Genomic DNA, 17,205 nt, shown 5'->3' with positions numbered 1-17,205 from the left:
CCTCATGTTGCATGCTTGAGACATGTTGCATACTTGATTCGCATTGTATACTTGCATTACATTTTGCTTGGTTTGGGGTGTCAAACCAAGCGTGAGGAATGAGGGGCGTTTGTACTCAAAGTGACGTAACGCGCCTAAATCCTCGGTTGCCGATGTCCTTGATCTCAACATGATAAGGCGTGTAGCACTCATGTGTTTTGGTTCATTCATTCACATTGAAATGCATACTTGACTTCTTGGACCATCACGCATTGAAATGCGCGATTGGTGGTCCGAGGGTCGAGTACCAAACTCCCTTGAGCCCATAGCATGATAGGGAGAGTGGCCATGCACACATTGCTTTGAAAATTCCATAACATGCACTGTCTGTCCTCTGCTGCTGTCAAAACAGGGCTCTGTAGGAAGAAATGGCCGGCCGACCACTTTTGGTGCCGATCGACCATCAGTGTCCAGCCGGTGGTTCAATATTTGGTCGATAAGCCTATTCCCATGGCCGGTGGATTTGAATTGTGGCCGGTGATATTCCACAACACTCAGGGAGTGATTCAGAAGGATTTTGGAAACTTTCATAAATTTCAGAGGAGCAAGGCAGTGTAAACAGAGACAATAATAGCATGGCAGCGGGTTTCCAGGCAAGGCAAATTGAGCTTGCATCATCCACGCATTCTGAGGCAGAGCTGCGACGGTCTCTTTAGTTTCATATTTAGGCTGTTTTTGTAATCAATTTGTTAATTAATTAGAAGTTTTGTAATAATTAATTAGCTAGGATAGTTGGTTCATTATTCGGTTTGTATTATTCTTTTGGTCCCTCCGAGCAAGGGCAATTCTGTAATAAGTGTGCGTGAGTGTGTGTATGTCTTCCAACCCCCACTTCTTTCTCCCTTTTACTTATTTGCTTTCAATGGTTAGTATTAGGGCATATTTAAATTAGCATACCTTATGCTATGCATGCGTGCATCCATACATTTGTCTTGCATACACCGGGCTCGGCGCATCATACTAACTGCATTGTATTTCAATTCTAAGTTGAATACGTGTTAGTTGTAGCATCATCATATGCCATCTTAGAATAGCTGATCCTATTGTAGTTGCATCTTGCATGTGTTGCATTAGCCATCTTAACATGAACTAGGATCATGCATATGATTATTAACTAGTTTCTGTTTTGGCTTGGAGTACTCGGTAAGCATTTATGTTTTAGCATCCTTGCATGAGTGTAAGTGTTGCCATGATAGCATGCTTACCATGAGGTTATGTGCTTATGTGTTATAACTGCCTGAATGCCTGTGGGTGAAGGTTGGGTTGCTTGAATTGGAATAATTCGTCGAAACCCGTGTTTTAGCCTACTTACGAGTAGCAAATTTCAATCCATTTTCAAAACAAACGGATATGCGATGTTTTGTTCCAATTCAGGGAATTCAGTCTATACTTGCATGTTGTGCGCATCGTGTAGTAAATCTAGGCTAATAACCGGTTTAAGAACGCATAATGTTTTCAAAACAAGATATCATGGTTAGTAGAGGCCAATCTTCGGATCGGGCGAGCGGGGGTGCTCATAGCTGACCTTCCCCAATCATACCCAAGTTCTCGAGCCGAGGCAACTTTGGTGATGATGGACACGTGGCCTTAGGCAAACGAGTCAGGGTTTCCTAAATTCCCCCATAAAAAATATTTAGGTGGCGACTCTGTATCTGGCAAAGCAGTCCATGTTTGGCACTTCTTTCTAAAAAAAAATCTGTTTTCTCAAAACGATTTTCCGGATTTGGACTCTTTGGTGATTTATCAATCTCACATTGCACATTGTGAGATCAGATTAAGAACCATGACAATTTGGGTCCAAACTGTAGTAAACCCACAAACGAACAGAATGGCAGGGATTCATTCCTCACGGGGCATTCGGGGGACGTCAACAGTTTCTGGCGACTCCGTTGGGGAGTTAGAGAACTTGACTCGAACTCATGATATCTTGTTTTGACTACACTTATGTGTTTCTTTGCATTGCATGTGCATTGGTTCGCCTAAGTCACAGTGTTTGCCATCTGCTATTCCTGAACGGTTTGTCGAAGGCTCGCTTTGAGAAGCGTACCATAAGGCTGACCGGTTACGGGCTCTGCCACGATGGGAACACAAACCCCGATTTTTACCGGGGCACCCTTTTTGACCATTCGACTTAGTGCATATCGGAATCCATAGTGACTATTCCAAACTAGGATAGGTTGCTTACCCAATTATAGGTTGTTTGAAACCGTTGCGTGCGTAGTGAAACCCTAGCTCCGGACAAAATAGGACAGGGAAACACTACCCCAACATAGGGGTGTTTTGGCTCTCACTTGTTTGCTATGTGCTCTAGAGTGTATCTCTACAGGGAATGCATGTAACAGTTTACAAGTCTGGGTATCAGGCCCGCGGGCATTTGTATTTGGTGGAATCAGTTTTACCTGAGGGTATTAGTTTACAGGCAGGATTTTGGGCAGAATTCTGTAGGGAGCTTAGTTATTCAGCTATGCTCAAATCTGTTCTGGTGAAATTGGGCTGAGATGCTGTCTGTTTTCTCTTTTGCTAGGTAGTCCTGGAACCATAACTTCAGAAGGCTCTGAGATCCCCCAGATTCATTGGACTTGTGTTGATAGACTTTGTCGGGTCAGAGATTCAATTCAAGGGCAATCAATGTTCCTTTGCCAGAGGCAGGGTAAAAGGGCCAGTCAAGCACGGATCACCAGTTCAGCAGTTACCAGATCAGTGGCCGTTATCCACCCAACCAGTGAACAGTCAGGCTGAGGCCTCAGTTTTTATCACAGAGATAGATATACCAGTCAGTCAGCCGGAACAGCAGAACATGGCAGGAATGGAGGAAATGATGCGTCAACTCCAAGAGAGCATGAAAACCATGCAGCAGGATGCTGCTCGTCAAGCAGAATTTGCCAAACAGCAGGCTGAGATCATGACCCAACAGGTAGACTTAATTGCTCGGCTGTAGCAGCAAACAGGAGCATCTGCTTCATATTAGGCTCCTCTCCCACCCAGAGTTCCAACACTCAGGGAGACAGCTAATGTTCAGGAAGATATGGACATTCCGACAGGGCCACCTCCGCCCCCGATCCTACCCTAGCTATCTAAAGCACCGATCAACCTGCCGAATTCACCCTTTGAGTTCGAGTTAGACCCTACAGCGCTGAAGGTGAACAAGCTGGAAAAGATGTTCAAGAAATCTCAGGGAGTAAAGTCCATTCCAGACATTGAGGACGGATACACCGACTCAGCCGTGACGCTGCCAGATCGGTTTAAGATGCCACAAATTGATCGTTTTAACGGATCTGGGGATCCCATGGTGCATCTACTGTTGTTCTCAGATATACTAAGGCCGATGGGCCTCACCAGGTTACAAAAGCTTTCTTTGTTCAGCCGGACCCTGTCGGGTATAGCGGCCATCTGGTACGCAAAACTGGAAGACTCCGTCAAAAGGAACTGGGAGGAGATGGTCGAGGCCTTTGTTGCACAGTACTCCTATAATACGCAAATCAAGATTACAACCCGTGATCTTGAGACGACAAGGCAGGAGCCTAAGGAGAGTTTTTCTGACTTCGTAACCCGCTGGAGGGCCAAGGCCTCAATGATGACCATTAGGCCGACCGACAAGGATCAAATACGGATGGTTGTGCGCAATCTCCAGCCTGAACTCATGCAGAAAATGATTGTTCTCCCATTTCCCACCTTTCCAGACTTACATGAGATGGGAGTACAGATCGAGGACGCTATGAAGCAGGGCCTCATTGATCAGGAGAAGGAGCAGCCCAGGAGGGCTTTTACCCTCAGTTCGAATGCGACCGCCAGCGATGATGCAGCTGCAAGATCTTCCGAAGTGGGCATGGTCGCCACCACCACACCAAGAATAGCCACCCCCTTGTTGGTGCATCCAATCCAAACCCCTGAACTTCGAACTATCTACCCCGAGGCAAGAGGGTTTTCACCCCACTCTATATGCCTTTGTTTAAAGCCCTAGGGGTCCTACTCAGGAAAGGACATCTGAAACCGTTAGAACAACGGCCTCTACCCAACCCTCTCCCTGCAAAGCATGACCCGACCAAGTACTGTGCTTTTCATCAACAAACCGGTCATGACACCGACAGTTGCGTCCGTCTCCGCCACGAGATACAAAATTTGATTGATAACAGGGTCATCCCCGCACTAGGTCCTGCAAAGTCTATCGACACTTGATCAGTGAACTTGTGGGGGATAATGTGATGTGATCGAGGGATGAACCACCTGCGGGCGGCGCTCAGCTTACTCTGGATGTGGTGTATGGCACGCACTGTTTTGAGCATTTTGCGAATGCTAGGTTTTGTGCTTTCTGACTTGGGTATTGGGTCAGTCTTGTCGTTTTGTATTAAGTCAGTCTTTTCATATTAAGTCAGTAGGGTCTGTCAAGTTGTATCGAGTCAGTCCTGTTGTACAAAGGTCGGGTGATTCCGGGGGTGTTACCTCGGGCATCACCATTTTGTTTTGCGTTTATCTTTTCGTTTTCTTTTGAGTTTGTTTCTGCCTTGGAGCCAGTAATGCCAACAGATTTGAATGAACATTAGTGATTTTCACACTCTTGTGTTTGCTTCTGCCTTGCGCCAGTTGTGCCAGAGGATTTGAATGAAATGGTAGTGCTTTTCACTTGCTTTTCTATGCCTTAAAGTCATTGCATTTGACCTAAGTTTTTCAAAACTTTTTGAATAACGCATTGAAAACGAAGAGGAAGGAATTCCTCGGGTTTTGCAAAACTTGATCAATTAAGAGAAAGAGAGGCATGCTAAGCCCTTAACATGAACTAGGATCATGCATATGATTATTAACTAGTTTCTGTTTTGGCTTGGAGTACTCGGTAAGTATTTATGTTTTAGCAACCTTGCACGAGTGTAAGTGTTGCCATGATAGCATGCTTACCATGAGGCTATGTGCTTATGTGTTATAACTGCCTGAATGCCTGTGGGTGAAGGTTGGGTTGCTTGAATTGGAATAATTCGTCGAAACTCGTGTTTTAGCCTATTTGCGAGTAGCAAATTTCAATCCATTTTCAAAACAAACGGATATGCGATGTTTTGTTCCAATTCAGGGAATTCAGTCTATACTTGTATGTTGTGCGCATCATGTAGTAAATCTAGGCTAATAACCGGTTTAAGAACGCATAATGTTTTCAAAACAAGATATCATGGTTAGTAGAGGCTGATCTTCGGATCGGGCGAGCGGGGGTGCTCATAGCTGACCTTCCCCAATCGTACCCAAGTTCCCGAGCCGAGACAACTTTGGTGATGACGGACACGTGGCCTTAGGCAAACGAGTCAGGGTTTCCTAAATTCCCCCATAAAAAATATTTAGGTGGCGACTCTGTATCTGGCAAAGCAGTCCATGTTTTGCACTTTTTTATAAAAAAAATATGATTTCTCAAAACGATTTGCCGGATTTGGACTCTTTGATGATTTATCAATCTCACATTGCACATTGTGAGATCAGATTAAGAACCGTGACAATTTGAGTCCGAACTGTAGTAAACCCACAAACGAACCGAACGGCGGGGATTCATTCCTCCTGAGGCGTTCGGGGGACGTCTACAGGTATGTACAAAGTCGAGTATAACTTATGATCATGCAAAGAAAGCTATAATAAAGCAAATATACACAATAAATGCAACAGTTTTAAGCAAGAATGCAAATCAAACTACATTTCATGCAGTAAGAATGTAAGAGAATTATACAATTCTCGCTACGTCTCACACGGAGAATACAATACCGTCCGGTTCGTCGGGTCGCACTGTAGATGTCCCCGAATGCCCCCGGAGGGTGAGTCCCACTCTGTTCATTTGTGGGGTCACTACAGCTCGGACTCTCAAATTGTCACGGTTCTTAATCTGAACCAAAGAGTCCAAATCCGGCAAATCGTTTTGAGAAACAGATTTTTGAAAAGAAGTGCCAAACATGGACTGCTTTGCCAGATACAGAGTCGCCACCTAAATATTTTTTATGGGGGAATTTAGGAAACCCTGACTCGGTGCCGAAGGCCACATGTCCATCATCACCGGAGTTTCTCGGCTCGGGAGCTAGGGTACGATTGGGGAAGGTCAGCTATGAGCACCCCCTCTCGCCCGATCCGAAGATCGGCCTCTACTAACCGTGATATCCGTTTTTGAAAACATTATGTGTTCTTATTCCAATTGTTAGCCTAGAATTACTATGTTATGCGCACAGCAAACAAATATAGACTAGATTGCCTAATTTGGAAAGAAACATTGCATATCCGTTTGTCTTTAAAAAAAGTACTTTGGAATTTGCCACTCGCAAGTAGGCTAAAATACAGATTTCAACGAATTTTTCCAATTCAAACAATCCAACCTTCACCCACAGGCATTCAAACAATTTATAACACATAAGCATCTAGCCACATGGTAAGCATGCTATCAGGTTAACATTCACACGCATGCGAGATGCTAAAGCATAAATACTTACATCGTACTCCGTGCCAAAACAATAAACTAGTTAGCAAACATGCGTGATCCTAGTTCATGTCAAGTTGACTAATGCAGCACATGCAAGATGCAATTAGAGTAGGCTCGGCTAACCTAAACATGGCATGTGAAATGCAACCAATTAATGCACGTATTCAATTTGGGATTGAAATACAAATGCAGTTAGAATGATGTACCGAGCCCGGTGCATGCAAAACAAATGTATGGATGCACGCATGCATAGCATAAGGTATGCTAATTTAAACATGCCCTAATCTTCCATCATAAGCAGGTAAATAAAAGGGAAGGAAGAAATGGGGGTTGGAAGACATTCACACACTCACCCACACTTATTACAGATTTGCCCTCGCCCGGAGGGACCAAATAAATAATACAAATAATTAACCTACAAGCTAATTAATTATTACAAATTGCCTAATTAGTTAACAAACTAACTAAGCTAGGAAGAACAGTAAACCGCCTCGGGAAGAGGGCTCAATGCAATGCGTGCTCGGGTCTTGCTCGGAAGTGCACCGCCATGCATAGGCTGCCTCTGTTTTCCTTGTTGTACTCCTCTGGAGGCTGCTAAAACCTCAGGATTGCTTCTCTGGATACTGGGGAATGCCATCGGCTGAGTAGAATGCCCACCGGCAGTGGCCTGTGATCACCGGCACGAAATGAATCCATCGGCTGGTGATTTACTGCCGGTCGGCAATGTATACTGCCGGTCGGCAAAGAGTGCCTGCAGAACCTGCAACTCACAGCAGCAGAGGACAGAACTTGCATGGCAATACAATTCAAGCAATGTATGCACCAATCATGTCCCCTATCATGTTTGTGACTCAAAAGGGCATGTGTCTCGATTCTCGGACCACCAATCACGCATTTCCATGCATGATGGCCCAAAGAATCAAGTGTGCAACTTTCATGTCAAATGAAATGCAAACCAAACAAACGAACCAAGGCCCAATTCCTATCACCAAGTCAAGGAACAAGGCATGCATGCAAGATGCAATGCAACCTAGGCATGCAAGCTAAGGATGCAACATGGCATGGCAAGACACTTATGCAAGCATACAAGCAAACATGAGGCAATGCAAACTGATGAAAAGGTGGACTTATACATGATTTAGGCAACTCTAAATAGGCCTAAAACAGTGGCCAAAGTGACCAAAATAAAGGGCCAAATACACATGCACACATGCACATGATTAAGGGCCAACACTTAGGCATAAAAGGGACAACTCTCAAACACATTTGAAAAGGTAATCATGGACATATGGCATGCAAGGTAAGCATTGAAAATCATGTTAAAACATGGTGCCAAACCAAGTAACAAGTCAAGCTAAACATGCAACAAATGGCCCAAGTGCTTGAAGCAAATCAAAGGGGCTTGAACCATGACCAAGCCAACCAAGCCTAACAAGGCTAAGAGGACTTAAAATAGGTTCAAGACAGACCTAGACCATGCAAAGGGGACCCTCTAGATGGCATCTAAGTGGCTCAAATTCAAAGGCATGTACAATGGCCAAAACATGGAACATGCTACACAAGCTTTCAAAGCATTAAGGAGACATCCAAGGCAAACATATAGGCATGGAAAGGGGACTGAAATGACATGGTGGATAGTTCCAAACCACTAAATCAATGCAAGAATGTCATGCTATAGATTCATACAATTAAGGCCAACAAGCCGGAATGCAAAGGAGCTATACTAAGCATGCCAAATCCGACCCAAACAACCTAGGACAGACCTTAAACATGACAAAATGAGCACAAAACCTTCACAAGGCTAAGCCTAAAACATGCTAGAACAAAGGCTAACAACCTAAGGCATATTAAGGCAATAACATGGCATTACATGGTAGGTATGCTAAGTATGCATGGTGTACCAAAACCAACACACAACAAGGTTATATCATGGCATAATAAGCATGGAAAATAGCCAAGACATGATCAATACACACTCTAACATGATGCTCCCTCAAGAGGCCAAAAAGGGTCCCTTTCAAGGACAATAAGGAGGGGGGGTGGCCCTCCCCTTTTGGAGACTTCAAGGCATCATCTCCACCATTGAAATCCCTCAAGATTTCAGTGGTGAAGATGCACAAATACCAAAGTCTCGAAACTTGCTCAAAATAGCACAAAAAGGAGCCTTACAAGGCTTAGGAGGGGTCAAACAAACCCAAACCACAAAACACTCTTAATAAACAATCAAGAGGGCTAAAAACCAGAACTTTTTTATGTTATACACTAAGCACAAAAATAGTTCTAAGATAGGGAAAAATACAATGTAAAAATGGAGAATATAAAGGTAAGTTTCTTACCCTTGAAGACTCTCTTCAACAATAGTGGACCAGCTGCTCCTCCAAGCTCAAAACCACCCAAGAACCTCAAGAACAACCTCTTAGAACCTCAGTAGCTAAGGGAAGGTGAAACACTATGTGTTTGTGTGCAATAGTATGGACTAAAACACCCAGAACATAAAGAGAGAAAAAGAGAGATAGGAGATATGTATAAACCCTAACCCTAAAACCAGAGCTTCTCTTTGTGTTTTTCTCTCCAAAATTCTCTAACCCCCTGGCCAAGAGAAGAGACCCTTCTCTTATAGGCAACCAACTTGTAAAGCTTATACAACAAGCTTACAAGGAGGGCATCCCTCCATACACGTGTATGGAGGGGAACCAAAATGCCACACAGCTGTCCTAAAATATCTGCAAAAGCAGATGAACAGTAGTCGGCTGGCCAAAAATGTCATTTTGACAAAAATGACTGCCGACCGGCAACAAATAGTGCCGACCGGCCACATACATTGCCGATGGCAACAAAAACCAACCGGTGGCCTCTAGCCACTGCCGGTGGTGTGTGGGGATGCCTTACAAGGCATTCCCTGCCCCTCCAAGGGAAAACATAAGTGTTTGGTGCAAAACCAGACACAAAACGGTCGAGTTCGGAGATCCTGAGGTGGGGCGCGTAGCCGAGACCTCCGGGAACTCTAAACGAACACAAACATGGATAATCACCGAGTGTTCAAACGGTGACGTCCAAGTCTTGAGGACGGTCAAAAATGGGGTGTCTACAGGCACCAGCTTCAAATGAACCGTACATACAATATCGTCTGGTCGCACCAGCCTCGAATGAACTGTACATACAATATCGTGTCTGTAAAAGAGAGAAACTTAACAGGTACAATATAGTTAGCAACACATGTTCAACGCTATATCGAACACGGATACGTACGACGCTGATGGAAAAGTGCATAGCAATGCAAGCGAAACGTGCGTGACGACGTAAGCTAAGTATGGATGCGTGGTCATGCCAGTGAAACGTGTACAACGATGCAAATAGTGTGCATAACAATGCAGGACAAGTGCAACTTCAAAGCATGTTTGAAACAAAACACTGAGTAAAGAAGTGCAAGCCTCGAAGAGAGCAACTCAAACACGACCTCCGATTTACCTCTAGGAGGGGTCACAATGTACTAAAAAAGGATACACCTTGCTCTTGGCGAGTAACAGCGAGCCACGCATCGAAGACTTGATTTGAAGTTCCCGCGATGGCGTTTCGTGCCGAAGAGTGCATTTTTCTTGTACTTTCTCGAGAGCCGGGGACTCCAATCATCACCAAAATTCACAGGGAGAACAAAGGGACCTGGGAGACCACCCAAGAGGGCCACTGACCAGTTTTTGCTCACAGGGTGGTCGGCCAGCTAGAAAACCTGGTCGGCCGACCAGTTTACTAAACTTGGGGCAGTTTGGTCCTTTTATGCTCGGTTCTTTAAATACACACATCCCAATCACTTTTGCTCACACCCCTTAGGCCGAAATCAGCCACCCTTCCTTCCTAGACCATTTTCTCCCTCAGATCTGTGCTTTATACGCGTTTTCCAACGCCTCATACGAAGTTGTTTTGCGAAAACTTTCAGTTCTCTTCACTTTGAACCGATTAAAATTTGATTTCGGAGCTTCTTTCTCCATTTTCACCACTTGAGGTATGTTTGTCTCGAAGTTTGGCACATTTTCTCGGGAGTTGACTTTTGTTGACTTTTTCCTTTCCCGAGAGTTGACTTTTGTTGACTTTTTGCGACTTTGGCTCATTTTGCTTATTTTTGCTCATTTTTGCATATTTCTTTGGATGGCGGATCATTTCCATCAGGGGGGAGGTTCTCCACATGCCGGGGATGAGCCAGACATCATGTCACTGCCTCCGAGGATTCGACCTTTTGACCCCGAGAGGTATGACCCTCTAGAGCATGTCCTACCTCCTACCACCTTCTATCATTTTACTGACTTTGAGCGACGAGCACCCGCGGACCTACTGCTACGGGAGCCAGCGTCTCATTTATCCTACCAAGCGCGAGAGGTACATACCTTACTTCCACGTTCTCTGCAATGTATGCTGCATTTCTTGCACATTTCATGCTTTCGCTATGTATTTTATCTGTTCGTTCTGAACACCTTCACACACCACTCGGTCTATTTGGCACACAGCTCATATATAGAAATACTCTGGTCATTTTAGCACGCGGCTCACAACACAGTATTCTGTCCATTTGGTACGCAGCTCACAACACAACACTTTGTTAATTTGGCACGCAACTTACTCTGAACACGTGGCTCATTCTGACCACACAGTTTGTCTCAGGCACACAACACATTCTCGGGCACACGGCTCATTTTTCGGGGGCATAGCTCGTTGTTTGGGCACACAACTTGTGTAGACGTCCCTGAACGTCCCCGGAAAAATCCCGTTTTGTTCATTGGGCTCACCACAGTTCGGACTAAATGTCGCAGTTCTTAATCTGATCTCACAAAGTGCAATACGAGATTGATAAATCACCAAAGAGTCCAAATCCGGTAAATCGTTTTGAAAAACTAATTTTTAGAAAGAAGTGCCAAACATGGACTGCTTTGCAGATACAGAGTTGTCACCTAAATATTTTATTTTGGGGGAATTTTGGAAACCCTGACTCATGCCTAAGGCCACGTGTCCGTCATTACCAAAGTTACCTTTGCTCGGGAACTTGAGTATGCTTGGGGAAGGTCATGCAATGAGCACCCCCGCTCGCCCGATCAAAGATCGGCCACTACTAAACATGATATCTTGTTTTTGAAAATATATGTGCTCTTATTCCGGTTTATTAGCCTAGAATTGCTACGTGATGCGCACATCATACAAGTATAGGCCGGATCGCCTAAATTGGAACAAAACATCTCATGTTTGTTTGTTTGAAAATGGTTTGATGGTGCTATTCGAAAGTAGGCTAAGACGTGGATTTGCCACCCTCAAGTGTGCTTAGAAAAACATGATTTTGCCACTCCGCAAAGTGGGCTTAAAACACTCATTTCGATGAATTATTTCAATTTAGGCAATGAAGCCTTCATCCACAGGCATTCATACAATTAAAGCACTTAAGCAAATAGCCTCATGGCAAGCATGCTATCATGGCAGCACTCACACTCATGCAAGGATGCTAAAGTATAAACACTCACAGTGTACTCCGAGCCAAAACAAAAGCTGTGTTAGAAATCATGCATGATCCTAGCTATGTTAAGATGCCTAATGCAACACATGCAAAAATGCAACTAAAATAGGCTCGGCTATCTAGAATGGCATATGAATGCAACACTTGATAACATGCTGTTAAACATGTATTCAAGAAAGTATATTGAAATACAATGTAGTTTGAATGTTGCGCCGAGCCTGGTACATGCAATACAGTTGAATGATGCAAACATGCATAGCATAAGGATGCTAACTAAAATATGCCCTAAATCTAATCATCGTAAGCGGTTAAATAAAAGGGAGAAAGAAATGGAGGTTTGGAAGACATGTATCGCACACACGCACACTTATTACAAAATTGGCCCTCTCGACGGAGGGTCCGAAAGAATAATACAAATCATCTAGTTAACCAACTTACTAGCTAATTAATTATTACACAACACTTAACTAGTTAAAGAAGTTAATTAAGCTACATAAGCAGTAAAGAGGCCTCAGGAGGAGGGACAAATGCATGCATGCTCGTGTCCGCTCGGAAATCTATCGCCATGCTCAAGCCTTGGCAGGTGGGTTGAGGGGATGGCCAAAAAGCCTCCCTCTTCCCTTAGAAGCAAAAACAAAAGTGTTTGGTCTACAACCAAGTACAAAACAGTCAAGTCGAGAGATCCTAAGGCAAGGCGCGTAGCCGAGACCTCCGAGAACTCAAAACGAACATGAGCATGGATGATCACCGAGTGTTCAAAAGGTGACGTCCAAGTCTTGAGGACGGTCAAAAATGGGTTGTCTACAGCTTGTTCTTTGGGCACGCAGCTCATAGTAGACACCCCATTTTTGATCGTCCTCAAGACTTAGATGTCACCGTTTGAACACTCGGTGATCATCCATGTTTGTGTTCGTTTGGAGTTCCCGGAGGCCTCGGCTCGCGTGCCTTGCCTCAGGATCTCCGAACTCGACCGTTTAGTGTCTAGTTTTGCACCAAACACTTGTGTTTTGCCTTGGAAGGGCAGGGTAGGGCTTGTGGACCATCCCCACCCATCACCGGCAGTGGCTAGAGGCCACCGGCTGGTTTTTGCTGCCACCGGCAATGTATATTGCCGGCCGGCACTATTTGTTGCCGGTCAGCACTATTTAGTGCCGACCGGCACTCTTTTTGGCCAAGATGGCATTTTTGGCCGGCCGATTACTGTGCATCTGCTTTTGCAGATATTTTAAGACAGCTGTCTTGCTTTTGCTCCCCTCCATACACGTGTATGGAGGGATCTCCCTCTTATGAAGCTTGTCTTGTAAGCTTTACAAGACAAGAAGTGCCATATAGAGAGAGGGGTTGGTCTCTTGGCTTAGGAGGAGAGACTTAAGATATTTTGAGAGCAAAAACAGCCATGGTTAAGCTCTGGTTTTAGGGTTTGAGTTAGATACACTTCCTATATCTCTTTCCCTCTCTTTTGTGCTCAAGGTGTTTTGTGTCTTACTATTGCACACAAACACCTAGTGTTTCACCTTCCTCTTGGAACTGAGGTTCTAAGGGACTGATTTTGAGGTTTTGGTGTTGGATTCAAGCTAAGGAAGGTCATTGGAGCACCATTTGTGAAGGGGTCATCAAGGGTAAGAAACTAACACCTTTATTCCCCATTTTTGCATTGTATTTCTACCTATCTTGAATTCGTTTTTGAGCTTAGTGTATAATACAAAAAAGTTCTGTTTTAGGACCCTCTTTATTGTTTATTCAGAGTGTTTTGTTGTTTGAGGGTGGTTGACCCCCCTTAGGCCTTGAAAGGCCTCATTTTGAGCCATTTTGTGCTAGCTCCGGGATTTTGGTGTTGGGGTCTCTTCACCACTGAAATCTTGAGGGATTTCAGTGGTGAAGATGATGCCTTGAAGTCCCAAGAAGGAGAGGGCCACCCCCTCTCCTTGTTGTCCTTGAAAAGGACATATTTTGGTCTCTTAAGAGAGCCTATGCTTGAGTGTGTGTTGAGCATGTTTAGGCTATTCTTCATGCTTATATATCCATAATATAACATGATTTTAAATTGGTTTTGGTACTCCATGCATGCTTAGCATAGTTGCCTTGTAATGCCTTGTTATGCCTTAACATGTCTTAGGTTGTTAGCCTTTGTTGGAGCATGTTTTAGGCTTAGTCTTGTGGAGATTTTGTGCATGTTTTGCCATGTTCTAGGTCTGTCCTAGGTTGTTTGGGTCGAATTTGGCATGCATCATATAGCTCCTTTGTATTTAGGCTTGTTGGCCTTGAGCATATGAATGTGTAGCATGGCATCTTTGCATTGTTTTGGTGATTTGGGGCCACCCTATAAGCTATTTCAGTCCCATTTTCATGCTTGCTTGATTGCCTTGCATGCCCCTTTGATGCTTTGGAAGCATGTGTTGCATGCTCCTTGTTTTGACCATTTGTGCATGCCTTTGTTTTTGAGCCATTTAGATGCCATCTAAGTGGTCTTTTGGGCCTTATGTTATGTGCTAAAACTCTGTTTTTAGTCATTTAGTCCATGCCATGTTTGGTCTTACTAAGTGTAGTTCAATGCCCCATTGGTTTGCTTTGAACACTTGGACTATTTGTTGCATGTTTGGCTTGATTTATTGCTTGGTTTGGCACCATGTTTTAGTATGATTTCAATGCTTATGTCGCATGCTAATTAGTCCATGATTCCCCCTTTCAAATATGTTTGAGGGTTGTTCAATTTGTGCCTAAGGTTTGGACCATAACATGTGTATGTGTGCATGTGTGTTTAGCCTCCATTTTTGGGCATTACGGCTACTGTTTTAGGCCCATTTAGAGTTGCCTAATTCATGTTTAAGTCCATCTCTCCATCTATATGCATTGCCATATGTATGCTTGTATGCTTGCATAAGCTTGTCCCCATGCCATGTTGCATCCTTAGCTTGCATGCTTAGGTTGCATTGCATCTTGCATGCATGCCTTGTTCCTTGACTTGATGATAGGAATTGGGCCTTGTTTGGTTTGATTGGTTTGCATTGCATTTGAAATCAAAGTTGCATACTTGGTTCTTTGGGCCATCATGCATGGAAATGCGTGATTGGTGGTCCGAGAATCGAGGCACATGCCCCTTTGAGTCTTTATCATGATAAGGGACATGGTTGGTGCATATATGCCTTGAATTGTGCTGCCATGCGTTGCCTTGCCCTCTGTTGCTGTCATTTGCAGATTCTGCAGGAACACTCTGCCGACCGGCAGTGTAAGGTGCCGACCGGCAAAAATTACTCTGCCGACAGCTTCATTTTGTGCCGATGGCCACACACCACTGCCGGTGGTAATTCCACTCAGCCGATGACACTCCCCAGTGTCCAGGGATGCAGTCCTGAGGTTTTGACAGCCTCCAGAGGAGTGAAGGAAGGAAAACAGAGGCAGCCTATGCATGGCGGCGCGTTTCCCGAGGCGGTTTATCTGTTTTCTTAGCTTAATTTAATTTGTTAATTAAATTAATTAATTTGTAACATTAATTAGCTTGCATAGTTAATTAATTTGTAATATTTATTTGGTCCCTCCGAGTGAGGGCAAATCTGTAATAAGTGTGCGTGAGTGTGTGTATGTCTTCCAACCTCACGTCTTTCTTCCCTTTTATTTACCTGCTTACGATGGTAGATTAAGGCACGTTTAATTTAGCATACCTTATGCTATGCATGCGTGCATCCATGCATTTGTATTGCATGCATTAGGCTCGGTACATCACGCTAACTGCATTTGTACTTCAATTCACAAATTGAATATGTGGTAGTTGACCGCATTTCACATGCCATGTTTAGGGTTAGCCGAGCCTATCTAATTGCATCCTGTATGCGTTGCATTAGTCAAATTGACATGAACTAGGACACGCATGTTTGCTAACTAGTTTTACTGTTTTGGCACGGAGTACGATGTAAGTATTTATGCTTTAGCATCTCGCATGTGTGTGAATGTTAACATGACAGTATGCTTGCCATGTGGCTAGATGCTTATGTGTTATAAACTGTTTAAAATGCCTGTGGGTGGAGGTTGGATTGTTTGAGTTGGAAGAACTCATTGAAATCCGTGTTTTAGCCTACTAGCGAGTAGCAAATCCAAAACATTTTCCAAAACAAACGGATATGCAATGTTTCTTTCCGAATTAGGCAATCTAGTCTATACTTGTTTGCTGTGCGCATAACATAGTAAATTCTAGGCTAATAAATGGAATAAGAACACATAACGTTTTCAAAATCGGATATCACGGTTAGTAGAGGCCGGTCTTCGGACCGGGCGAAAGGGGGTGCTCATAGCTGACCTTCCCCGATCGTACCCAAGCTCCCGAGCCGAGACAACTCCGGTGATGACGGACACGTGGCCTTCGGCACCGAGTCAGGGTTTCCTAAATTTCCCCATTTTAAAATATTTAGGTGGCGACTCTGTATCTGGCAAAGAAGTCCATGTTTGGCATTTCTTTCAAAAAATCTGTTTTCTCAAAACGATTTGCCGGATTTGGACTCTTTGGTTCAGATTTAGAACCGTGATACAAATCGAGAGTCCGAACTGTAGCGAGGGTCCCTCGCGGACTTGTTACACTCATTCTTTGGGCACGCAGCTCATTTTCAGGCACGCAGCACATTCTTTGGGCACGCAGCTCATTTTTCGGGCACACAGCTCATTTTTCGGGCACACGGCTCATTCTTCGGGCGCACAACTCGTTCTTCGGGCACACAGCTCATACTGAACAAGCAGTCCATAACACACTGTTTGATTTGGTTTGCACACAGCTCATACTGAACACGCAGTCCATAACACAGTGTCTGATTTGATTTGCACATAGCTTATACTGAACATGCAGTCCATAACACAGTGTCTGATTTGATTTGCACACAGCTCATACTGAACACGCAGTCCGTATGTTTACTTCATTTCTGAACACACAGTTCATCTACTTCATTTGCACGCAGCTCATACATTTCATTTTAAACTAAATACATCTGTTCATTCTGAATGCAGGTATCTTCCCATTCCACACGGGCTATGAGTTGATCCTAGCTAGGGAGTGGTATGCGGAGCTCCCAGATGCTGTACGCCACATTGTGGACGAGGTGGGATTTGGACCTTTCTGCGCGGGGATATCGCGTTACCCGGCGAGTAGGACCCTGATGGGGGCACTTGTGGAGAGATGGTGGGACACCACCAACTCATTCCACTTTTCAGCTACTGGGGACATGACGATGACCCCATTTGACTTTGCCATGCT

Source organism: Camellia sinensis, chromosome 12 (genome assembly GCF_055761805.1).
Source record: "Camellia sinensis isolate YWXY chromosome 12, ASM5576180v1, whole genome shotgun sequence".
NCBI lineage: Eukaryota > Viridiplantae > Streptophyta > Magnoliopsida > Ericales > Theaceae > Camellia > Camellia sinensis.
This window is presented reverse-complemented; position numbering follows the sequence as displayed.